This window comes from Miniopterus schreibersii (genome assembly GCF_964146895.1).
Source record: "Miniopterus schreibersii genome assembly, chromosome: 2".
Taxonomy (NCBI): domain Eukaryota; kingdom Metazoa; phylum Chordata; class Mammalia; order Chiroptera; family Miniopteridae; genus Miniopterus; species Miniopterus schreibersii.
The window spans coordinates 35,199,999-35,225,493 of NC_138102.1; the positions used below are offsets into that span (position 1 = coordinate 35,199,999).

Below are 25,495 nucleotides of genomic sequence, written 5' to 3' on the forward strand. Positions count from 1 at the left end.
GACACATGCTACAACATGGATAAACATTGAGGGCATTATGCTAAGTGAAATAAGCCAGTCACAGAAAGACAAATACTATATGATTCCACTTATATGAGGTACTTAGTCAAAATCATAAAGACAGAAAGTAGAATGGTGGCTACCAGAGGCTGGGGAGTTAGTGTTTAATGGATATAGAGTTTCAGTTTTACAAGATGAAAAGAGCTATGGAGATGGATGGTGGTGATGGTTGCACAGCAATGTGGGCAAATTTAAAAAACACTGAACAATGTACTTAAAAATGGTTAAGATGGTAACTTTTGTTATTATATACTTTTACCACAATTAAAACAGGTGAAAAATTTCACTTATTGATTCATCTCACAAATTATTACATACCATGTAATAGTACATGTTTACTCTGAAAACAGATTTTGGTAGGGCAAAGTTTCTGATGTGTTAATTATGAAAGACACATTAATACATACATAGGTTTATAGTAAAATGACCAATAAGATGTCATTAAAAAAACAAAGGGTATGTATGGATGGGTGGCTCATAATATGTAATTGGCATTTCTGCACCTCAGAGATTTAATGGAAAAAGAACAATCTCTACAAAAAAACACACTACTCAAATATAAAAAATCTGTAAAAATTAATCAGTTTTACTTTTGTAACAATTCACAGAATGTATACTTAAAATTTGTGTACTTCATTGTACACATATTTTACCTCAAAAGGACAAAGAGAATGTTGAACAAATGTTGAACTCTGTTCAATAATACACATGCAGCATATTTAAGGGGAAGTATACTGCTTCTCTCTGCAACTTACTTTGATATGAATTTTAAAAGTAAATGAATACCTGAAACATAAAATAATATTGAATGTCAACTGTAATTTTTTAAAAAGTAAATTAATTGATGGGTGGGTAGAGGGACAGATAGCTGGACAGATATAGATAAAAGCAGGCAGAGTAAAACATTACTGGCAGAGTATAGGAGGTGGGCATATGGGTAATCCCTGCACAATCTTTCAACTTTTCTGGTGCTTGAAATTCTTGTAATAAAATTTAGGAAAAAATTTTTTAAATACCCCTAAAACATTGATAATTTCTAGAGCTGATTGATGAGTAGACATGCAGGCTCTCTACACTATTCTCTTTATATTTGTATGTATTTGAATACTTCTACAATCAAATGTTAAAAATTAGTTAGTGATTTGAACTTCATTTTACTTTCCATTTGTGGGAAATAATTTGAGGGGAGGTTATTTTTAGACTTGTGATTTTATTTTTTATTTTTGCTAACAGCTCTACTGAGATAAAATTCAAATGGCATAATGCACCCATTTAAAGTGTAAAATTCAATGGCTGTTAGTGTATTCACAGAGTTGAGCAACCATTGCCACAACCAATTTTAGAATATTTTTATCACCCCAAAGAGAAACCCTATACTCTTTAGCAGTATATTTCCTTTTGATCTGGGCAGCCACTAATCTACTTTGTGTCTACAGATTTGCTTATTTGGGACATTTTGTAGACATAAAATCATGCAATATGTGGTCTTTTGTGACTGGTTTCTTTTACTTAGTACAGTTTTTCAAGGTTTGTCATGTTGTAGCATGTCTCAGTATTTCCTCCCTTTTTATTGGGAAATAATATTCCATTGTATGGATATACCACTTTTGCTTATCTATTACCAGTTAATGGACATATGGTTTGTTTCCACTTTTGGCTATCAGGAAAAATGCTGCTATGAACATACATGTACAAGTTTTTGTGTGGACATCTGTTTTCATTTCTCTTGGACACATACCTAGGAGAAATTAGGATTGCTTGGTTATATGGTAACTCTATGTTTAATTTTTTGACGAACCGTTAACTGTTAACAAAGTGGCTGTGTCATTTACATTCCCACCAGCAGTGAATGTGGGTTCCAATTGCTCTACACCCTCACCACCACTTATGATCTTTTTGATTACAGCCATCCTAGTGGGTGTGAAGCGTCTCTCACTGTGCTCACTATGGTTTTGATTTGCATTTTCCTGATGACTAACGATGTTGAGTAGTTTTTCATGTGCTATTGGCCATTTTTATATCTTCTTTGGTAAAAGTCTACGTAAATCCTTTGCTCATTTAAAAAAGTTGTGATAAAATACATATAAAATTTTCCACTGTAACCATTTTTAAGTGTACCTTTCAATGTGGTCTTAATTACATTCACAGTGTGGTGCAGCCATCACCACTATCTAATTCTATAAGTTTTTCATCACCCCAAACCAAAACTCTGTAACCATTTTGTAATAATTCCTCATTCCCTCCTACCCCTAGCCCTGGTAACCTCTAATCTACTTTCTGTATCAATACATTTGTCTATTCTAGGTATTTCAAATAAGTGAAATTATACAATATTTGTCCTTTTGCATCAGGTTTATTTCACTTAGCATCATAATATTTTAAGGTGCATTCATGTTGTAGCATGCATTCGAATTTTATTCCTTTTTATGGCTGATAATATTCCATTGTATGTATATACTACATTTTTTAATCCATTCATCTGTTAATGGAGATCTGAGTTGTTTCTACCGTTTGGTTATTGTGGATGCTGCTGCTATGAACACTGGCCTACAAATGGCTCTTGGAATCTCTGTTTTCAGTACTTTTGGGCATATATCTAGGAGTAGAGTTGCTGGGCCATATAGTAATTCTATGTTTAGCTTGCTGAGGAACCACCAAACTGGTTTCCACAATTTGGTTGTGTCATTTTACATTCCCATCAGCAATGTACCAGAGTTCCAGTTTCTTCACATTCTTAATAACACCTGTTATTTTCTATTTTATGTATTTGCTTGGTTTTTTTGGTTTTGTTTTTTGATGTTTGTCTTCATTTATTTGTTACCGTTACAAAAATCTCATTTTTGACTGGACTCAGACCTAGAGGAGCAGCTCTCAGAGGGGACAGCCTGCGTCTTCAGCAGTCGGTCCCTGGCGTTTTTCTTTGGCCTCCTTCATTCTCTTGGCCAAAAGTTTAGCTATTCTGCAGCCTCTTCCTTATTTTCCTTAGTCCGCTGTTTCTTCAGAGGGATACGCCGCCGTCTGTGTCGCAGGACATGTGGCATAATGAGACGCTGACTCTTGGGTGCTTTAGTCCAGGTTTCTTACCTTCTTTGTTTGGGGGCTTTCTCACAGCACATTGGCAGACATCAGCTTCTTTAGAGACACTGAAAAGCTTGCGGATTCTACCAGCTCTTTTGGGCCCCAGGCGATGAGGCCCAGCAGTATCAGTGAAGCCAGGAAGATCTTTTGCCCCTTTTTTTCCAATGGCCAAGTTGAGATTGGCATCCACAGTGCAGCCCGACAGATCTGCGCTTCCTCTGTCCCATCCTCCTGGGTCTGTAACAGGGATGCCCCTGACTCAGCAGCAGGTGGACACGGCCATGGGTCAGGACACCCTGCTTCCTGGGGAAACCTTGTTTGTCGTTCCCACTGCTGATTCGAGCCACATAACCCTTCCATTCCTCACCCAGAGCATGAGCAGCAACTTCTGTGGCCATACGCTTCTCATAAAAGGTACGAAGTTTGCGTTCATCGTCCACTGCAATGAGTTCCTGGCAGCCAGTGGCTGGGAAAGGGACGTTCAGCTTCATCCTGAAGCCCCCGACCGCCTCCAAGACACCACGGAAAAGAGGATTTGCTTGTTTTTTATAATAGCCATCCTAGTGGGTGTGACAGGGTATTTTATTGTGGTTTGATTTGCACTTCTCTAATGACTACTGATGCTGAGCATCTTGGCCATTAGTATACCTTTTTTGGAAAAATGTTTATTTTAGTCCGTTACCCATTTTTAAAAATTGGGTTGTCTTTTTGTTGCTGAGTTATGAGTGTCTTTTATATACTCTGATATTAGATATATGATTCCCAAATATTTTCTCCCATTCTGTAGGAAAAGAAAACTCTAGAGGAAAAAAGGGGCTTACTTTCATCAGCCTCTTCACTCAGCTTTGCCCCAGCCCTTGCCTCACGAGGGGCTGGTGTTTGGATTTCTTGGGCCACAGCCCTGTCCATCCCCTTTCCCCACTCTCTCTCTCTTTTATTTTACCCTTTCCCTACCCGCTCCTGAGATGGATTTTCCTCCTCTGCCTGTGACAGACCTTGTGTTTTTGTGCGCACCTTGCCAGGCATCCTCAGGGCCTCGGAGGGGCCTCAAATCCAAGCTCACAGGGAAATGTCGAGTGAGGGCCGAGATGTCCCTCACGGGCACAGCTATACCGTTTACAATTCTTATTAACTTTATGAGGTAGTAGTGTGGCTTTTGAGGTACACTTTGCACACAACTTTTTAAAAAGTATTTACCTATTAAAGGCTTGTGCCAGTAACAACCACCATGCTCAGATTTGTCTGTGGAGCTCTGGAGTCTACAAGTTCACGGCTCTTCCCACTCCTATTATTTTCTTTGTTCTCACTCATTGCTTGTTCTCACAGCCTCCATGAGGCAATGCTATGATTTCTGTTTTCTAGCAGGGCAGCAGAGGCACAAGGAGCAGGAGATCTGTTCCAGGAGGGGCACTCCCTGAGTGAAGGGATGGATGCTGTGCCATGCTCCCTCCGGAGGGGCCACCAGCACGTCCACATGCTGGGCAGGAGCCAGAGGAACAGCAAACACCACCATCACTCAGTAGGTGTTTTAGATAACTGACAGGATTTGTTCTTTTCTTTAAGATTGTGATTGTGAAAAGAAAATTTCCTGAATACTATCCCTGGATTCTGCCTGATGTACCTGATCTGGTGCATTTAAAATTTTTTAACCAGTAGAAGAGGAACCAATCAAACGCTATCCACTATGCAGGGTGCTGGGGATGGGTGGGGGGTAGGGAAGTATCGAGAGCACTTTATATTGCCATATAAATCAATGGAGGAATGTATCATCTAGTTGTGGTGATGAAAGGCCCACAGAATAGGAAGCGAAATAACAGTTCCAGCCAGTGGAACAGACAACAGGACTACGGGACTGGGAGGCAGGACGGAGCACTAGAGACTTAGATGGGGGCAGGGGAGTTAGGGATTTCAGTAGGTGCAGAGGAGGGGGTAGCACCCAGTAGAAAGCTAGAAATGGGCAAAGGGCAGAGGCAGGAGGAGGGAGTGAATAAAATGGCAGATGGTCAGGACATATGAGGTTAGCTAGGGAAGGTGCTGGTGCCAGGAGATGGGCAGAAAGAACAGGAGATTCCAAAGCAGGCAGGGGTAAGCCCATGATTTAGGAACAAAGGGCAGCGGCCCTGTTCCAGTGGGGAAGGAAACGGTGAGGGGGGTGGCAGGCCAAGCACTGCAGTTCAGTGGAGAAAGTACCTTCCTTATTGGAAGGTGACCTGGCCTGGCCTGGGGGAAGGTCTGTCCCCCGAAGTCCCTTGAGCACTAACTGGAAAAGGTCCCTGCTTGAGACTGCCCTGCCCATGGGCATCCCTGGAGTGCAAAGCATGGGCTTTTGTCAGGAAAGGGCCTCCAGTTGCAAAGCTACTCGATTTTGTCTTTGGAAGAGGTGTTTGTACAGGGGTCTCCGAACCGGGGGGGGGGGGGGGGGGGGGGGGGAGTGTCACAGTGCAGTGCAATGAAAGAGAAATGTAAAGTACACATGGAGTGGGGACCTGGCCCACCTCCCTCCCATGGGCCTTCTAATTGGTCTCCCTCTGCCCTCCCTCCTCACCTGGTGCAAAGCACAGCCCCAAGCAAAGCTGCCCTCTCCCTTGCAACTAGCTGTATTTGTGTTTCGCAACTTCTCTGGGTTAGAGGAGGTAATTAACTGTTTTGGTTTAAAAGCCCCTGCTGGGTTGCAGTCTGCGTGGGGGAATAAAAATAAACAAGCGCGAAAGGGAACAGTGTCATCAAAGGACTCTGAACCACCTTTCTTCATTACGAGGGTGAAAACACTGCTGTTTGCCACAGGTGCCACGGATTACCCACGCAGGGCGGCGCCCACTGGCCTTTCGTTCTTTTGTAATGATAAATCAAGAGTGAACGGTTCATAATTTAATGAGGCAGCCTTGCCACGGTTCCAGTTACGCATCAGATAATAGCCATGTCACCTGTCCTGGCCTAAGCAGTTTTACTGTGATGCTTAGCAACGTATTTTGGCTGATGACTTTCTTTAGTTCTTAAGCTGGCTTGAGATACATTGCTAGAAATGTTCCAAATTTGCCTCCTTAATGTAAATATCAAGAACCAGGATTTGTTTGTTTGTTGTTGTTTTTAAGCCAAAGCCTCTTCACTTCTACGGAGGAAAACATTTGTTTCCCAGCCCATCACCAAATTTGGGGGGCAAGTTAGACCACTTCCCTCCAAGGTTGCACTCAGGTAGGTTCTAAGGGGGCTAGGTGTGCCCACAGGGGATTCCTGTCTGTGTGCCAGTTGCTTCAACAACACTTCTCTAAGGTGCTGACACAAAGAATCTTGTCTCCGTAAGCAGGAGGTTGTAAGTGCTCACAGAGAGAAGTAGAAATGTCTAGTGAGAAGGCACAAGCAGCCTTGCAGTTCAACAGACTGAGTGGATGGGAGTTTCCACTGGCTGCAGGGTCAAGGCCTTGTCCTCTCATTCTGGAGAGGAAGCTCTATGGGGTGGCAGGGCAGCATCCCATGCGGAATTCTTTACATCCCATAGTGCTGTCATGTTCCGGGCAGCTCTGAGTGAAGAAACCAGGTAACTGAGTAAGCCCTGTGATGGCAGAAACAGACCGTAAAGAAAGACTGCTCGCAGGACACTGAGCTGCGTTACCCTCGCGAACTGCTCTGAGGGGCGTGAGGCTGTAGAGTTTAAAATTCCCCACGCCGTACCGCCAGCTGGGTCTGCCTTTGCAGGCTTTGCTTTCTGCTGCTCAAATCTACCCTCGCACCCTCATTTTATAGGAGCTAATCATTTGTCTTTCATGGTTTGTTGTTTCTCTTGCTTCCTAATTATTTCCCAAAGAAAGTGGTAATTTTTAAAAACTTTCTTTTAGGTGGCAAATTGACAGGCATTTTATTTTATTATTTTTTTAAAAAATATATCTTTATTGATTTCAGAGAGAGGAAAGGCGAGGGGGAGAGAGAGATAGAAACATCAATGATGAAAGAGTCACTGATTGGCTGGCTCCTGCACACCCCCGACTGGGGATCGAGCCCACAACCTGGGCATGTGCCCCGACTGGGAATTGAACCCCGATCGCCTGGATCCTAGGTCGATGCTCAACCGCTGAGCCACACCCCGCTGGGCGACAGGCATTTTAAAAGGCAGAACTTTTGTGCCCTATTTGTTACCTATTTTATTTTATTCTAAAATCAACAAAGAAGAAAAATGTGGGAAACTGAAGACTGGAGGAGAAGGCTGGCCACCAGAGTATTTTATTTAAAAAAAAAAAAAGAGGCAGATTCTGCCCTTTGACTATGGTTTGGTTACAGCGAAGGGCCCTACTCAAGGACCAAGCCACGTGGAGGTTTCTCTCTACGGTCTACTGGAGCAAGTCACAATCCTCTGAAAATGGGCGACGTGGAGAGAGTGGCAGAGCCCAGTGTCATCTGACCTAGCTCAAGAACCCCAGGTCTTCTATCATTAAATGTCTTCCTCGAGAAAATGCTAATAAAACAATGCAATGGCTGGCCCCACACTTGATTTTCATTGCGTTTTACACCTTTCCCTCTTGCCAGCTCTTCAGGTTGACTTTCTCGGCGGCTCCATTCCTTCACTGGTGCCAGGCAGGCTCACTGTGGAACCACTTGGGTTTTCTTCCTTCTTTTTGTGCCCAGGAAATTTTCATAAAGCATTTAACGTGAGAACAAGCAGGTTAATTTCCCGTGCTGGTGAGCCAGGCTCTCGGAAGGCTCTGCAACACTGCCATGTTCTGGCGCCAGAGTTGGAGGCCTGGGTCCCAGTGGCGAGGATGCTTGCCAGGCCCTTCTCTGTGCAGACACCAGGTGTGATTTAGCAGAACAGATTGTGTGGACGCTGAGCAGCTTCGATACTCCATGCGTCAGAACCAAACTGTATCCTTCGTGCAAGATGAAGAGGAAAGTCTCCTGGGCTAGAGGTTCTGCCAGGAAAGGCCTCTGGACATATAGGAAATGGGAAAATTGCTCCACCTGGTGACACACACCTGGTTTTAGGAACATTAAAGTTCTTAATGATATCAGAACCCCATTAAAATGCCCCATCATACCACAATGCTGTTTTCCTCTAATGATAGGTAGGCAATGAGAACAACAACAAAATATATATATGCAAAAAATGGAATTACAGTTGACCCTTGAACAACATGGGGTCAGGAGTGCTGACCTCCATGCAGTTGAAATCCAAGTACAACTTTTGACTCCTCAAAAATTTAACCACAATACCCTGGCTGATGTGGCTCAGTTGTTTGGAGCGTTGTTCCTTACACCAAAAATTTAACTACTAATAGCCTACTGTTGACTGGGAGCCTTATCGGCAACATGAACAGTTGATTAACACATATTTTGTATATATATTCTTATAATAAAGTAAGTTAGAGAAGAAAATGTTATTAAGAAAATCATAAGAGAAAATACATTCACAGTATTTATTGAAAAAAATCCACATATAAGTGGACATGCACAATTCCAACCTGTGTTGTTGAAGGGTCAACTGTATAAGGAAATTTTAAAAATCACTGAATCCAGCCTTTGATATATACCTAATCAGTGCCTAAACCATGACCCTGAGGTTCCAGGTGTCAGCCTCTGGGATACTGTATAGGGAAGACTTTTAGGGAAGCAGCCAAGCTTTGAGGATAGCACAATGCAGACCCCAGAGATGAGAACAGCAAGCTCCCCATGTTGACAAACTTAGTGAGCCTTGAGAAAAGGACAGGTCACCCCACAGGGAGAGTGGCTGAAGTCACATGGACGATGATTTTAGGACAAGCTTAGCAAACACAACTGCTAGAATTACCAGCCTTTCTGTTCAGATCTCTGCCACGGGCAATTTAATGCTTAGTGATGTACAATTAAGTAATGGAGAAGACCAATGGTGTCCCAGTGGTGTAATATGGCTTTGGAAGGAAGTATATGTGCTCACACATTCAAAATCACTTGATAACGATGACATACATATGTATACACTATTCTTTTTTTAACTTTTAAAAGAGCTTGCTCTCATTTGCCCTCACAGCAGTTCTGAGGTGTAGACAAGGCAGGTTTTATTATCCATCTTTGCCTGAAGAACATGTAGGCTATAAGACTTAACTTATCCAGAGGTCGAATAGCTAGTCAGCAGTTGAGGTGAGACAGAACTCACGTGTCAGGCTCCCAATCTTGTGTTCTGTCTGTGGAAATCCTCCTTGCATCTTATAGGGTCTGTGAGTTACCCAGTAGCCTATAATAAACTATTTTCTTATCTGCTTAAACTCGGTAGATTCTATGGTTGGCTGCCAGGAGCAGTAACCAACACAGGGATCGTATTATACATATATTATGTCACCTACCTTTTTCACCCAACAACAGGTAGGGTACATCTCTATGTAAGGGATAATCTATATAGTCATTTACACTGACTGCAGAGTATTCTATTGTTTGGATATGCCATGATTTATCTAATCAATCTCCTAATGAATAAGATTTAAAATTTTCCAAACTTTTGGTTATTAATTCATTCATTTTATTCAACAGATGTTTACTGAATACTCTTTATGTGCCAGGTACATCTCCCTGCCTACATGGAACTTACATTCCAGTCAACAAAACACCTAATAAATAAGCAAACCAATAAATAATTGCAGACTGTGAAAAGATTAGTAAGACAACAGAATTTAGTAATGGCACAGAGTGATGGGGTTGGGGGAGCTGTTTGAGATAGGGAAGCAAAACAGCTTCTTTGAAGATGTGACATTTGCCCTGATACCAAAAGATTATACACAAAGCTGAAACAAATATCCCAGAGCATTCATCTTAGAGCATTTGTCTGAACATTTCCTTAGGACAAATCCTAGAAGTGCAAATGATAGGTTAAGAGACTTGCTCATTCAGGTTCCAAAGGGTTGGCCATGAAGTTCCATTTCTCTCTGCCTCCCTCTAAAACAGCTCTGGATTTCACAAGTCCAGGTTCCTTTCCCAAATGTGCCCAATGACTGCTCTGTAAGAGAATGGACAATCTCTTAACCTCATTATGCCTCAGTTTCCTCATCTGAAAAATGGGGACAATAAAAATGCCTGACTCAGGGATTGGTGAAAATTGACAATGGTGTAACGTAAGTGGTTAACAGATGTTAGATTACAAAAATGCATGTTCATTTAACATGTATACTAAAACTGCTTTCTTCAAAAGGGCTGTGCACACTTAAACTCCCATTTCCTGATGCCATCTCACTTGGGGTTGGTTATGAGGTCGTACTAGCTTGATCTGTTTTCAATAACACATGTCCTCATACCAGGACTGTAACCACATGAGGACAGGGAGTGTATCTTATAGTTCTTGTGTCCCAGTACTTAATTGAAACAAAAACACAGGTGGCTGGTCCCCTTACACTAAGGAGAGTCCTCAAAGGGGCCAATCTACTCACAGATAATGGGAGCTAGCCTGTCCACCGAATCTTAGACCTTTTATTTTGTCTGAGATCAGATCTTAAATATCCAAAGTCTGTTCTCCTATGTGCACTGTGACCTTCAGGTTGCTGAGTTCTTCAGGGAGGCAGGGAGGCTAGTGTACTCACCATTGTGTGTTAAAAAAACAACACACACACATAGCAACCTGCTGAATGTTTTTGTTCTAACTTAGAAACCTCAAACCCAGAATCCTGAGTCAGTGCCTCAGCAGGAATAGAAGGCCACAGGTTGCAGATGGCAAATGACTCACTGCGATCTGAAAGGGTCTGTGCTGTTGGTACAAAATGTGACCATGTTCCATTTGGTTCCTTTGTCCATCTGCTGCTGCTATGCTCTAGAAGTGAGGAGGATTTTAAGATTTAAATTTGGACTAGGTTTAAGCTGATTTCTTAAGCCATATTTAATACATCACCAACAAACACTACTTTGGTGGTGTTTGACTAAGAAGGCCATAAAGAACAAGATTTTCTTATTTTTTTTCAGAACCTTTTTGAATGGAGGTGATTATGATTACGGTTGAATTATATACAGTGAGTTAATTTTTTAACTTTTTTTTAAGAAAGGAAAGCAAGGGATAGGGAGATGAATGGAAAGGAGGACAGTAGGAAAAAGAGTTCCAGATGTCTGCTGGCTTCTCTGATCACCTTATGCATGTTAGTCTTGTGGCTGCATTACGCTAATCTCTGCCTCTGTCTCCATGTGGTCTTCCCCTCTGAGTGTCTCTTATAAGGACACTTGTCATTGGACTTAGGGCCCACCTAGATGATCCAGGATGATCTCATCTTGACATTCTAACTACACTTGTATAGACCCTTTTTCTAATTAAGGTTGCTTTTGCAGGTTCCAGGATTAGGATGTGGTCATATCTTTTGAGAAGCAGCCACTCAATCTACTACAGGAAGCATATTCCATGACCAGTGGGTTAAATGGTTCCTTAAAGATCTACTAGAAAATAGTATGTTAATAAAGGTGAGTTCTCCCTTTTCCATTCTTCCCTCTCTAATTACTACACGATAGACTGTAGAGCGGTTTAGAGCCATATTCTGTCTCCCCAGTCATTCTATGCATCACTGCCTATTCTTTCCTTTTTGCCTCTGACCTCTGCTGAAAGAGCACCTAAGGAAAAGAGAGAGGTGGTGCTGCTGAGTCACTATCTTTAAAAGTCTGTGTGTTTGGAGTAATTCTTTCTACCAAGAAATCTAGCTCTTCCATTTAAGCCTAGTAGTTACCTTTCATCATCCAGAGAATGCATTTTTAGATGGGTGGCTAAGGTTTGGAATAAAAAAATCATACAATTTTAGGGCTGAAGAAAGTCCAGAAATTATTTAGTCATTTTAGAAATAAAGAGAAAGAAGTCCCAGAGACAGATCAACAAATTATTGAAGGCCACTGAACATAACAGGGGAAGAGCCGGGACTAGAACTCAAGGCTCCTGACATCTATTTAAGCACTTTTTCACACTATCACACATGATACAGAATGTGATGCAGAGTTTGCTCCTACATGAATTATTCAAGATATTGGCCTCTTTGGTGTCACCCGATGAAATAACCAACCTTCTATGGACTGAATGTTTGCATCTCCCCCAAATTCATATGTTGAAGCCCTAACCCTCAATGTGATGGTATTTGGGGGTTAGCCCTTTGGGAGTAATTAGGTCATAAGGTGGAGTCCTTGATTGGGATTAGTGACCTTATAAGAATAGATACAAGAGAGATGATCTTTCTGCCATAAGAAAGCATAGCAAGAAGGTGGCCAACTATGATCCAAGAAGTGAGTTCTCACCAGGAAGAACACTGTCCTGTACCTTGATTGTGGACTTCTCAGTCTCCATAACTGTGAGAAATAAATGTTTGCTGTTTAAGCCACCCAATCTATGGTATTTGTTATAGCAGCCATAACTGACAAAGACACAACCCAATGAAAATATTCAATGATATTTAACATGCTATGGGCAGATAAGGTCTCTCATCTAACTGAGCTTACACATTTAGTACCTGAAAGATGAAAGACTCTATTTAGTCAGGGACACAGACCTCTTTTCCCTTAGACTGTCAAATAAAAAAAATGACAACAGTCAACACAACAATAGTCGTTTAGTGTATATGAACCAAAATTATACCTTTTTTTTTTTTGTCAGATTGGCAAAAAAGATATTTTTTGGTGTGCTATAGAATTTTAATAATTAGTTTATGTGTGCCATGAGATGAGAAAGGTTGAAAATTGCTGCCTTAGAGGAAAGGTAAAACAGCTGGTGTTACCGTCCCCACTTAGAAGTGTTCCTTATCTTGTCAGATGTCATTATTTGAGTCAAAAGCACCTCTTGGCCTAGAAAATAAGCCTCCTCACCCCTCTCTAGTGCTTAACGAGAGAACCAGCAACCCAAGGTCAGCCATAACAAAAAAGCTTTTTTTTTTAATTATTAAAACTCATCATTGTCCACAGAATAAAGTATATCTCTTGGGAATAGTGAAGCCATCAACTAGCTACTCATGAACAAGAGAGGCATTTTCTAGTTGATACAGTGAGCTAAAAAGACCCAGATGGTGGATCCTTTTGGCATAGACCTATCTTCTCTGGCTGTCTGTTTCTTCACTGCATTAATTCTTCCTATATCAGAACCATCACACAGTTTGCTTAGTTCCAAGAAAGATAAAAACAGAAAGGCCTTTGTCCTGTAGGAGTCTTACCTTCCCTTCCTCCTTCAACACTGGGGCAGCCTAGTCAATGCAGGATGCAAATGACCTGAGTCTTTTGATGAAATGACCTGGATCTTTTGTTAAGAAAAATCTCAAAGCTCTTGCCCATGCAAGAGTCAACACAATCCCTTCCTTATGAAACAGGAAAGGGGACTACACTTTTGGGGAGTATTTCACCTGGACTGGACTGATGCCTGATGCCTGATGCAGATTCTGAATTTATTTTAAAATGGGTTTTGGCTTGTTGGATGGAGCATGTTGCATTGCTGCTGGCTGGAGTGTGAGTCCCGTGGGCTTGCAGCCCTGTCTTCTTTCATGAGAAATCCCTGCCAATCCAGGATCTGTGAACTGATTCTGCCAGCCAATCTCTAATTTAGCATATGTACAAAGCCAATTTTTGGACACCATGATGGAGCCTGGCACTTCTGCAGCCCTCCATGTTTGCAATGCTCACAGTGAAATAACAAGGAACTAGCAAGATAGAGAAAAAAAAAAATGACATGAAAAGGCTTTCTAATTCAGATAAATCGTCTCTGTATTATATATGTGTTTGTGTCTTCCTCCTGCTTTTTCAACATAAACTTCCCCCATGCCTTCCCTTGTAGCTATTTCATTTAGATTTTCAATCTGGGATGCACTTAGCAATAGCCAACATTGACAAAGATAAAACCCTGCTCCCCACTGAGAACATCTGATTTTTAAAATGTAGAAATGCTGCTCTTCACAAAATAGGACATTTCCCTTTTAATTAGCTTCAAAATACACCCAAATAATTTGCCACTAGGAAATGACACCATTTTAGAGTGCTTAAAAATAATTCCTATCCATGCAAAAACCAATTTGATGAGAGGCGCAAGCTAGTGAAACCTTCAGTTTTGAGATAAACTGAGCTGCTTCTATGGGGACAGCTGTCACTACTATGGGAAAATTCACCTAATCCTCAGGCTTTTATCACTGTCTTCTCTCAGAAACCCTGTGCCTAAGGTGTGTTTGCTGAAATAGTTAGGGACAGTTGCTAATTGAGGCTCAAGTACACCCATCCATCTTTGCTGAAACTATGGGTCTTCCTGCCTCCCACCGTTCTATAGATTTTCTTGCCAGTCATTTAGTTTTCTAACAGTTCAAAACAGAATAGGTAGCAGCAAAAGTTGTATGGTGACATGTCATGCTACCTTTGAAAATAAAAACATATATTGTGCCCGCCCACCCTGCAATGTGCTAGCGCTGAGTCCTGAGACAAGCATGCATCAGGATGGGCATTTTGACTTTTCCCTGTGCATGAATGAAATCAAATCTCTGAATAAAAGGGAAACTATGTGATTTTCTGATGTGGATTTCTTCCAATGTATAGATGTGACAATCACCAACTTTTTGGTTCTTCTGGTAAGTGAGATCCCCGCCAGGTGAGACATTGCTGATAGGTTTGCTGTCATGGGATGAACAACCCCCTCAAACCATATCTGGTCCTTACCTGCTGTGGCTTCTGTTGGTAGAAAAAGAGTCTGAGCCCTGCCTGTATAAAGATAAATATTTCAGGAGCTTGGCTGATGGCAAGCTTTGCACGACCATGCAGAAGCCAAGCTTGATTGCCCTGGCCTGGTGTGGGGCTCCCCAGGTGGCAGGGGCTGAGAGCGGACAGTGTGGGGGGTAGAAGTGAGTGCCTCCAGTCATTCTGAGTCGCCCCTGGGCTGATTTATGACGAGGGTTGACAGGCTCCTAAGGGGAGGTTCTGTCCATTTTCTTTCTGTAGCACGGATAATGGACCATGCATGGGGTCCTAAGACAGAGACTGAGGACTTTTTGTGTGTGACTATGACTACATTTCTCATCAGTAAGGCCACACTCATGGTCTCTTTGGAGGCCACTGACTCACTGGAGGATTACCATTAAGGGATGTCTGCTTAGTGGCACCAGGTTCTTTCCCACCCCTCAGGGGCTAGCATGGCGCCTCCATGCTGCTTCACTCAAGCCAGACAGAAGGGCAAGGCACCAGGTCTGGGAATTAGAGAGGGAGATTGATATGTGTATATACAATGCAGTCATGGACAACTGCAAAGGCTCACATGTAACCCCACTGGGAACTGGTTAAAATGAAGTCTGTGATAAATGACTCATGGAACCCAGACCCTGACTAGTCTTCCCAGGAATGGCCAGAGGTGAGGTTCAGAACATTTGTGACTTATGGAGTTCAAGTGACTAGAATGTATGTGAAGGATTCTAGGACTGGCCCTGCAAATAAAAATAACTACTTAAACAGGGATGAATTTTTTACTCTGGAGTGATCCTGAAGACTTGAATTAGGAGATCACCATCTTTCAAGTTTCATGTCAAAGGAAAGATTACTTCATTGAAAATATAAAACTTATAACTTGAGTTCTACTGCCTTGGAACACTGAGACCACTGCTGCCTCTCGGTACATTGAGATTCCCTATTATTTAACATGTGTTCAAGTAAGGAGACCACCTAGAGGAATAATTAGATGCTGTAGAGTTATAAGAACCAAGGCAGATGGATTAGAATGCAGATGTTTTGAACTTTTGGCTTTTGATGAGGTAAAACTGACAAGGATTTTAAAAAATGTACTTCAAATGTTATATCAAAGTTTAGTAGATTTTAAGAAGATCCGAGTTGTATTATAATTTGGAGTTAATTTATACAGTTTGTTGTTACAGTAACACAGTTGATTTGTCTTGTGAAAATAAAAATTTTGTAGCCAGGGCTGCTGAGAGTTGAGTCAAAGAAAAAGGTAAACTCTGAATAGAGAAAAGTGGTACCAGTCAGAGCTCTCCAGAGAAACAGAACCAAAAGATGATGATAGATGATAGATGATAGATAGACAGATAGATAGATAGATAGATAGATAGATAGATAGATAGATAGATAGATAGATGATAGATAGATAGATAGACAGATTGACAGATAGACAGCTAGATAGATGATAGATAGATTTAAGGAATTCAAAATCTACAAGGCAAGCTGGTGGACTGGACTTGATGTTGTAGTTCCCAGGCAGAATTTCTTCTCCAGGAAACAAGTTTTTGCTCTTAAGGCCTGCAACTGATTGGATGAAGCCCACCTACATTATCCAGGGTAATCTACTTTACATAAAGTCAACTTTATGTAGATATTAACCACATCTACTAAATATCTTCCCAGCAACATCCAGGTCAGTGTTTAATAAATGGGCACTAGATAGCTTAGCCAAGTTGGCCCATAAAGCAGATCATCACAATAGCTTTCTTCCAGACTGAAGAAATAAGAAATGTCTTGTGTCCATGAGATTCAGCCTTCTCCCTTTTGGAAGGGAGAAGCTACACCCCATCAAAAGAGACATTATACACTAGCGATCGGCAGCTCTCTAGTCTTCCTCACCAGATATTTCTTGGAAGAGGGTTGCAGATCCTGAGCCTGGTACAGATGATGTGCAGAAAAAGGACCGGCAAACAGGCCAAAATGGAAGGGAGGAAATCTACCTGTTTCATGGTATTCATTCTGGTTCCACCAATGTCTCTGAAGCAGCCAATATATGAACACTTGCTCTTCACCACCATCATTCTCAAATATTCACTAAATGTGCCCTCTGAGCATGATATTCCCTCACCATGTGGGCAAACCTCATGAATGTACCATCTTGGCCAGCAAGTCATGGGTGTTCTCATACCAGAGAAACATAAGCTTCGTCCCCTACTAATTATACTTTGAATCTTTCCTTTCATAATTTTTATAGTTATAAAATACTTTAGACAACAAAACATCATACATTTAAAGACTCTAAATCAATAGGAAACAAAATAAAAAACACACCTTGGGATAAAAATGTACCATTTTGGTTCTTATCTCTAAGGTCAGATAATAATAAGTAACATTTCACATTGTACTTTATCATTTATAAAGTGTTTTCAAACACACTTATTTTATCTTTCTCCTTGCAGCCACCTTGGGAGATCAGTGGCTTTCTCCCCATTCTACAGATGATGCTACGAAGGCTCGGAGAGGTGAACAGACTTTCCTGATACCACACAGCCATCTGATGCTGAGCAGGGACTGGAACTGCGATCTCCTCTCCCTACTACACCCTGAGTGCCCAGACCTCTCCCGGGCTTGTTGCTTGGTGACCAGCTCAACTCTCAACCCCTAGTCTACAGAGTTACATAAATGTGGCCAGGATCTGACTGTCCAATAAATCACAAAATTACTCTCTGCTTATGGAAAACCTTCACTAAAGGCAGTGTTCCTACATATGGCCAGATATCTTTTCCCCTCCATGTGTCCTTCCCGGTGCAGAGAGCTCTATTGGAAATCAGTGGGGGTCTGTGCACATAAAGAGCCGGGGATGAGAGGCAGGATGGGAATCTATTCCATGAAGTGAAGACGTAACGTCCTAACAATTAAGAAAAAACTCGAGGTCGTTTCCTCAGCTGATCATCACCGGCAGAGCCAACTTCGGATTAAACACTTCTGCTCAGTGGTTTTGACATTCTCAGTCAGGCATATCTTGATGAAATTAGAGATGCAGAAAATATCTTTTGATGGAGTACAGAGACAAACAGCTAGAAGGGAAGCCAATTTTGTGCTCAAACTTGTGCAGACTGAAATAAAGAAGGAAAGAGAAAGCAAGAGAGTAAGCTGTGTGTGCTCATGTGAGTGTGTATAAATGAAGGAAGGTGAAAGCAGGTTATGGAAGAGGAAAGGGGAAGCTAGGGTGATGCTAATTAGTTAGACGTTAAGATCTTGGCAGCAAGAGGTGTGTTTATAAACAATCTTCACTAAAACATACCTTTCCAACTACTAACTGTTTCACTTCCCAGAAATAGTCTCTGTCTAGTTAGTCTGTACTTGCTTCAATCTAAAAGTGGGGAGGGAAATATTAGTAAGTGAACACAGCCATTCTTATGCTGTAATATAGATTTCTGCGCAAGGATTGTTTCTAATGCTCAATTAATGAAGTGAGGCCAATTCAAATTTTTTTACAAAAAGATTAGGTGGGGAGGGCTATTAGTCAGAAGGTTTTCAAGCTAGTAGAAAAGGAAAATTAGACAAAGATATAAGAAATAGTAGAATACTAACCATTCAGAAATCTCTTAATAGCATGCTTATACTAAGCCACCAGCAAGCCAACTAGTTTTCCTCTTGGTATTCAAGTCTAGAAAAGTCTGAACTAGGAGCATTGAATAAAGACTTGCAGAGACTCTAAATCTTTTTTAAAAAGTATCCCCCATATATCCTTTCTGAGGAAGTTACTAGAGGATGTACTCCATTAAAATTAGGAAATAAAGCAAGAAATAAAAATACATGAGGCCCAGAAAAATGAAGATCCAACTCCAAAATCAGGCCAAAGGACTTCCCAAGATAACAGTGAGGGAAGCTACCAGATAACAATTTAATGGGCAGCCAGCACATATTGGAACACTGTGTATGGTGACTTTAAAAAAAAAAGAAAAAAACCTTATGGTTACTTGATGTATTTAAAGACACTTTACAGCCCTGTTGGAGAGTTTGGGACTCAATCAGTAAGCAATATATAAAAAATAATGCACATTCAACAGGTGAAAGGATAAACAGTGGTATGTATATACAATGGAATATCCAGCATTAAAAAGAAGAGCTATCAAGCCACAAATGGACATGAATATGTTTTGTTACAGTACATGATATTGTATAGTAGTGCCTTTTTATAGTACATATGTTTTTTTACAGTAAGTGATACTGTATAGTAGTGGGTACAACTTCTGTTTTCATTTTATGCCATATTAAACATGTGTGGTAATGTACAGAAATAAATGAAACAATATGCTAAGGAACCTTTTTCAGAAGACTTAATAACACAAGGTGGACATCAGTAATAATGCACACATATAAACAACACACACTGCAATCCCCCCAGAAGAACAGCTGAATACCTTCCAATCCACTAATCAGAATCCATATGAAACCTCAATGTTTTTGCCAGTACACACATGCAAACTCATGTTGGATTTTGATCCAGATGGTAAAATGTGGGTTAAAAGTTTCTCTAAGTTGTTATGGTGACTATTCCAACGGTGAGATTTTAGATAGTGGGGACTTCTATACTAATATTGAGACTATGAAGTAAGGTGACAATGATCCTTGCAGAGGGGTTACATGATCGAAGGAGGAAATAAAACTGTATACAGACAAATACAACTAGGTATACTTTCTGTGTGCATATGGCAAGGTAAACAAAGAATACTGAAGGGGCACATCTGTTACAGTGATAAGTTTCAGTGATTTTTCCCATTTGTATTATTCTATTACCATTGCTATATTGTCGTTTTGGCAGCTAAGACAAGATTTTAAAAATATGGGCATGTGCAAAAACAATGAATGCAAATAGAAGTGTGAGCACAGGTAAATGCAACAGTCCCAACCCTGCCCCCACATGATCCTCTGCCTGGTTAGACCATTGGAAGTAGAGAAGGTGAGGCACTCAGGAAAGACCACCTGGGTTCAGATCCGCTTTAGAGAAGTTGGGATTCTCTGCAACCAGTGGCAAATGTCAAAATGTATATATATAAAATACAAATACTTTGCTTTTATAGTAGATAGCTGAGGGTGTAGTACATTTTTATAATTTAAATTATACCAAAGAAACACAAGGGGAGCTTAGTATTTAAAAGTCCCTTGTAGAGAATTCTTTGAATGAGAAAAGTTCCATTAACTTTAGGAGTAGTAACCTCACACACATGCTGCCCAGATTTAACTGTTTTGATAAGTTGAATTTTCTCAAAGCAGGGTGTAACAGTAGCATCTCCACACTTGTTTTAGACAATTATGGTACATCAGCTTGCTGGAATATTAAGCAGTCATTAACATTTATAATTTTGAAGATTGTGGCAATGTGGAAAAACACTTGTGGTGTCAAGTGAAAACAGCTAAATATAAAATTATATTTAAACTACAAGTAAAAATGCATGGGAAAAGGCTAAAATAGAACACAGGATAAGGAAGTTATTTTTACACACATCACATTTCAATTTCAAGCGGATTAAGTGGAATTTTCAAAAAGCAAATCCTACTTTATAGCTACAGAAACTGAGGAGGGTAAGGCACTTCACTTTTTAGCTACAGTGATGTGAGCTGCTCTAACACCTACAATCACAGAGACTTAACACAACAGCAGCTCCTTTCTTGTTTGTGCTGGATCTACTCTGCGGTGGGTGGAATGGCAGGAGCTGTGCCTTTTGCTCCACGTGGTCTTCAGGGACCCAGGCTGCCAGTAGCAATATCATCTTTAACCCACAACTTCAAGGTCTCTCTCTGGCTATTAACAATCAACAAGGAGAAAGAACGTGGGGAACAGTGGAAAGTTTTTATAGGTGAGGTCTGGAAGTAGTATATGTATAAGTAGTATACATTCTGTGGGTCAAAACCTAATCACAAGGCAATACATAACTGCAAAGGAGGCTGGAAAAGATCGGCCGTGTAACAGGAAGAAGTGGAAGTGGGTTTTGCTGAAGAGCTGGCTGATCTCTGCCACACAAATTCTCACATCGAATCAGAGGTAGGGCAAGAACTGGATTCCAGGTCCTCTCTTAGATTAGTGCTTATTTATATTTTCGTCTCTCATTCTCACATGCATACGCATGTGCGCATACACATACATGAAAGATAAAGACTTACATGCTGAAATCTAAAAGAAAACAGCTATTCTACATCTAAGGACTCCCAATACACAATCTGATCCCTTTTAGAAAACACATTATATTCTCAATGAAAATCATCCCAGAGATAAATGCAAGGCTCTGGAACAAGAGAATTTGGACAAGAGTTGACTTGGCTGAGAAAGAATGATCCAGTATCGACATAATTATGTAGCCCTATATTTCTGGTGTCATGCACATCTTTGCTTAGGCATTATCTGTTATTGATGGGTAAGAGGAAAATCCAATCCTACCTGTAGCACACATTAAGACCCCCTACCACCTTCCATGAAAACCCAGCCAGAAGGCACTAGAAAAGACCTGGCATACTTATAGTCTTTGAGGCCTGTTTTACTAGGCCTTTGCCCAACTTTTCAGGTCCATTCCACTGTGGTCGTGACCAACAAAAGTAAGGACTCGGTGAGCCATTTTTAAGCAAAAACATCTTAAACAAACACATTAAGATATTACATTGGGGAAGACTCCAGCATCCTGGAAAACTGATATCCATCCCACGTTTGGCATTTTTTGATGTCAAATATTCCTATTTGGTGAACAAATCAGTTCAAATCAGAACTAATCACCGAATCTCACTGGTTGTTGATGGAGCTAGGTGAGTGTTGTTTGTTTTTAAAATGGAGACCTTATTATTATTATTATTATTTACTATATCTTTGTTGATTTCAGAGAGAGGAAGGGAGAAGGAGAGAGAGAGAGAGAAACATCAATGATGACAGAGTCGTCCCCGACTGGGGATCAAGCCCGCAACCCGGGCATGTGCCCTGACCGGGAATCAAACCGCGATCTCCTGTATCCTAGGTCAATGCTCAACCGCTGAGCCAGGCCCAGCTAGGCTAGGGAAGTGTTGTTTATGACAAATATGTAAGTTATAGCCAGAGCTTAGATTTGACGATGAGAAAAATAGAATTGCTAGTTTAGAGTTCTCTTTCCCTTGCCAAGACTAACCAGTGCAATGCCTTGAACATTTAGGTGCTCAGTAAATACTGAGGTAACCTTTATGGACATAATTATGTCATATTGTTTGACTGTAATTCAGAAACGATTAAAGTATGGATAGTACCTACACCCCTCATTGTCTCTGGTAACCACCATGTTGTTGTCTGTGTCAATGAGTATTTGTTTGTTTTGTTCAGAAAACTCTCTTTAAAAATATAAATTTAACCACCCTCAATGTAGGTAGAAAGAACTATTTCTATTTGGTTAAAAAACAATAACTCGTTGGGTCGTTTGCTAGTGGAAATATAGCCCTCAAGGTGAGGTGGGTAGGGACTAGGAGTGAGACAAAGAAAACCAAGTTTCCCTGCAAAATAAAGTCAGGAATGGAGAGGCTCCAGAAGTTTGAGAAAGAAGGAGAGAGGGAGTGTTGTGAGGTGGTAGGGCAATTTTTCTACTTTAAGTAGTTTATTGTCTATGGTGTCATTCCTAGAGGCTGGAGGACTTGGGGAACACAAAGTGACCGTCAGTTTACAGGTAGGATAAATTAAGCACTTCCAGTATGCCAGGTACTAGTTTATGTAGTTTAAATCCACATTCTGATTTATTCCTCACACCCATGCTGTCTCTATCCCCCTTCTACAGATGAGAACACAGAGGCTTGCCAAGGGCTAGACACACAGTAAGTCAGAGCCCAAACTGAGTTTAACTGATTCCAAATTGCATCCTACTTATCAGTCACCAGAGCATATTGTGTCATGAACACTGAGGACTGTAGTAACTATGGAGCAGAAATTATTTGTGGTTTACTAATTACTGGTGATAAAAGCATCCCAGAAATGCAAAGTACTAAGTAAATACTAGTATTACTGCTCTTGCACTTGACCACTGACATCTGAAGGAAGCGCTGTCATCTAAAATGAAAACGTGACAAGCTAGCAAGGGCTTATTAATGTCACATTAAAATGATATAGTTAAATGCTCATGTTCACATTCCACTGGATATTTATATTCTGAAGACCATGCTCTCGGGCACTGGACTCCCATTAAGGTCAGGATCATTTGCAAATCCAAAAGAAAATACGGCCGTATCGCTTCTTTTTTCCCCCCCCTGAGACAATAAGAAGAAAAGTGGTTCACCATTTTGGCGCAGAATTGTAAAGCAGAGATCATGATGCCTCTACCAGTCCTGCTTCAGAAAGAAAAAATTATAGCCTTTCATTCTCCTAGCAGCATGTAACTAAGGTTTAGATGAGTGAACAGATGCATGCAAAAATCAGCCACGCGCATGGAAAACATTCATTTTCACAATCTGGTGAATCTGCTAGGTACGCATGAAACAGAGCCAAATTGATTTCAGCAGAATGCAGTGTCACAGCCTTGGCACGACAGGGATCCTCCTCAGCCCCACTCAGTGCCAGGGCTGTTTCCATCCAGGGTCTTGGGCGTATTGATCACTCAGCCGCTGAGGATATACGAATAGTGCCATAAACGGTGGCATGATTTGCCAAACTCTAGTTGACCAGTTAGTGTTATTTTCATGCCTACTGATGGACAGGAACACGTGACTATGTTCTTGCTTTTCTCACTTCGAGGACATTTCTGAGCTTCTAGTTACCCGGCCCCTTATCCTTCCCGTAGGGAGTTTATAGAATTATGGAATCTGAAAACAGGAGGTGTCCTTAGGAGTCATCTCATCCAAGTCCTTCACGTTATGGATGAGACCCAGGGAGGAGAAAAGTCTTGCCCAAGGCCACATGGGTCATTAATAATGACCCAGGCACCTTTTGACGCCCAAACCCATGTTTTTTTCACCACATGCTGTCTCCATTGAAATTTGGACTCAGACATATGAGGGGACTTCTACAATTCCATCAACCCCAAACATCTATGTGTCTATGAAATATTTATAGTGTTAAGGGCTCTATTTTAGTCTGCTCTTGGACTTCCTGTTTGTCTACGGACCACAGGTCCTCAAATACATAACAATACAAGTTTACAATCCCTTATTAGAAAACCTGGACGACCCAAGAGTTTTGAAATGAAGAGTGTTTTGGACTCTAGAAAGGTAAAATGGTACCCATACAGTCTATTTCATATGACCCCCCTGGAAACTTGGGGCAAAATATAGGGTTAATCATGCTAAGGAGATAGAGTCTACTAATTGCCTCACATCAGTTTAGGTCAGTTTTTACTGCTGAGTGAGTTAGCCAAAAGCTTATGATAAAAATTCTAGTTTTCAGAGCTCTTTGGATTTTGAAAATGTAGACTGTGGATTCATACCACTATCTTCACACAAGCGGCCTTAAAAAAACATCCTGATGGTATCCCTTTATCAATAAAAGGGTGATTTTTCACTACAATTTTCTTGGCAAGACTTCTGCTTCTCTGCAAATGTCAGTTATTGCACTTGCCTCTCAGTTATATACCAGATAACAAAACCAAATGGCCCCAAACTGCGCAGACCTCAGGGAGATTGGGTTCAGAAGCTGAATGCCCTGTTTGTTCCTGGATATTTTCTAAGACAGACCCAGCTGGGATCACCGGAGGGGCAGGCACGTTACAAGGCAGCTGGGGAGGTGGTGGTGGGGACTGGCAGCAGCCCCTGTCCTCCTGGGCTTTGGTAAAAGCAGAGCAGAGTGGGCTGCCACCAGGTCCCCAATGGGCAACCGATCACGCCTGCGTCTCTGGGCTTTCTCGGGCTCCAACTGCTTCTCAGCTTCCTCCTTCTCATCAGATGGGCAGTTTTCCAGAGCTGTCAGATTTTCTTCTGCCCAAGTTAACAGGGACATTGATTTTGGAGGAAGGGAGGCCCTTCGTCCCCCAGTCCATCCTTCCCTTGCTCCTGGCTTAGCCACGCCAGCTCCGTGGCATTGTCTGGTTTTATTAGCACTGCCTGGCTGAGACCTCCTTTCCCAGGCGGCCCCTGTGATTTCCAGCCCCTCTCCGCTTGGCACGTCAATGTGCACTTCTCATCTCCCAGGGAGAGCCTGCTTACCTGGATAATGGGCACTTGACCCCCTGGTTGCCAGCGAGGGCTTTGGTACCACAGCGGGGCTTGCATCTGTTTTTATTGTTGTCTGGACTGTGGCTGGGAGGGAATCCTATAAACGTGCCCTTGCTTGGCTGGCTTCGGGAGTGATGGAAATTGGATCACTTTGGGGGTTCTCATGGGTCTGGAGGAAGGGTGTGGAGTGGCACAGGAGAAGCCCCTTTGCTCTTTCAGAACTGGAAGGTGACTTCCCTAAAATTTTCATCCTGTTTCTTTGAGGGATTTCCCCATAGAGACAGGAGGATATAACTTTACTTAGGAAACTTAAAGATAACGGTCTTCAAGAAAAAGAATCCATTTCTGTCTTTTGGAGCAGACAAGGTGGCTTCGGTTGGGAGGAGAAGGAAGGAAGGAAATGAAACCGTCTCCCACATCATCTATATTCCCCACCCCCCCATTCCCTCTCACTGACCATGTGTCAGTGTGTGAATGGCCTTCCCGACCCCTTCCCAGATTCACTCGGCTCTGCGGCATCCAGAATGATATTCTGTAAGACACCATCTCTGCCGTTTAAAACCCTTAGTGGCCTTCCATCACCTAAGAACATACGTACAGGCCCCTTACC

General features: G+C 41.6%; 1 protein-coding gene, 1 long non-coding RNA gene and 1 pseudogene across 10 annotated transcripts in view; 1 reads left to right on the forward strand and 2 right to left on the reverse strand.

The window, feature by feature from the left end:
- LOC308552207 overlaps nucleotides 1-19,420 on the forward strand; it is a 97,903-nt gene extending 78,483 nt beyond the window's left edge. The window contains exons 2-4 of one of the 2 annotated variants that reach the window (XR_013998113.1): nucleotides 4,501-4,657; nucleotides 11,404-11,532; nucleotides 17,196-19,058. This is a non-coding gene — a long non-coding RNA (uncharacterized lncRNA). Of the gene's footprint in view, nucleotides 1-4,500; nucleotides 4,658-11,403; nucleotides 11,533-17,195 lie in introns of both variants that reach the window. The other variant, XR_013998114.1, reaches the window with a different exon arrangement.
- Nucleotides 1-25,495, reverse strand: part of CLYBL (citramalyl-CoA lyase) — a 218,978-nt gene that overhangs the window by 53,203 nt on the left and 140,280 nt on the right. The window lies entirely within an intron of this gene.
- Nucleotides 2,895-3,662, reverse strand: LOC308553360 (small ribosomal subunit protein eS6 pseudogene; annotated as a pseudogene). The gene has a single exon. The product of its transcript is annotated as a small ribosomal subunit protein eS6 pseudogene (transcript).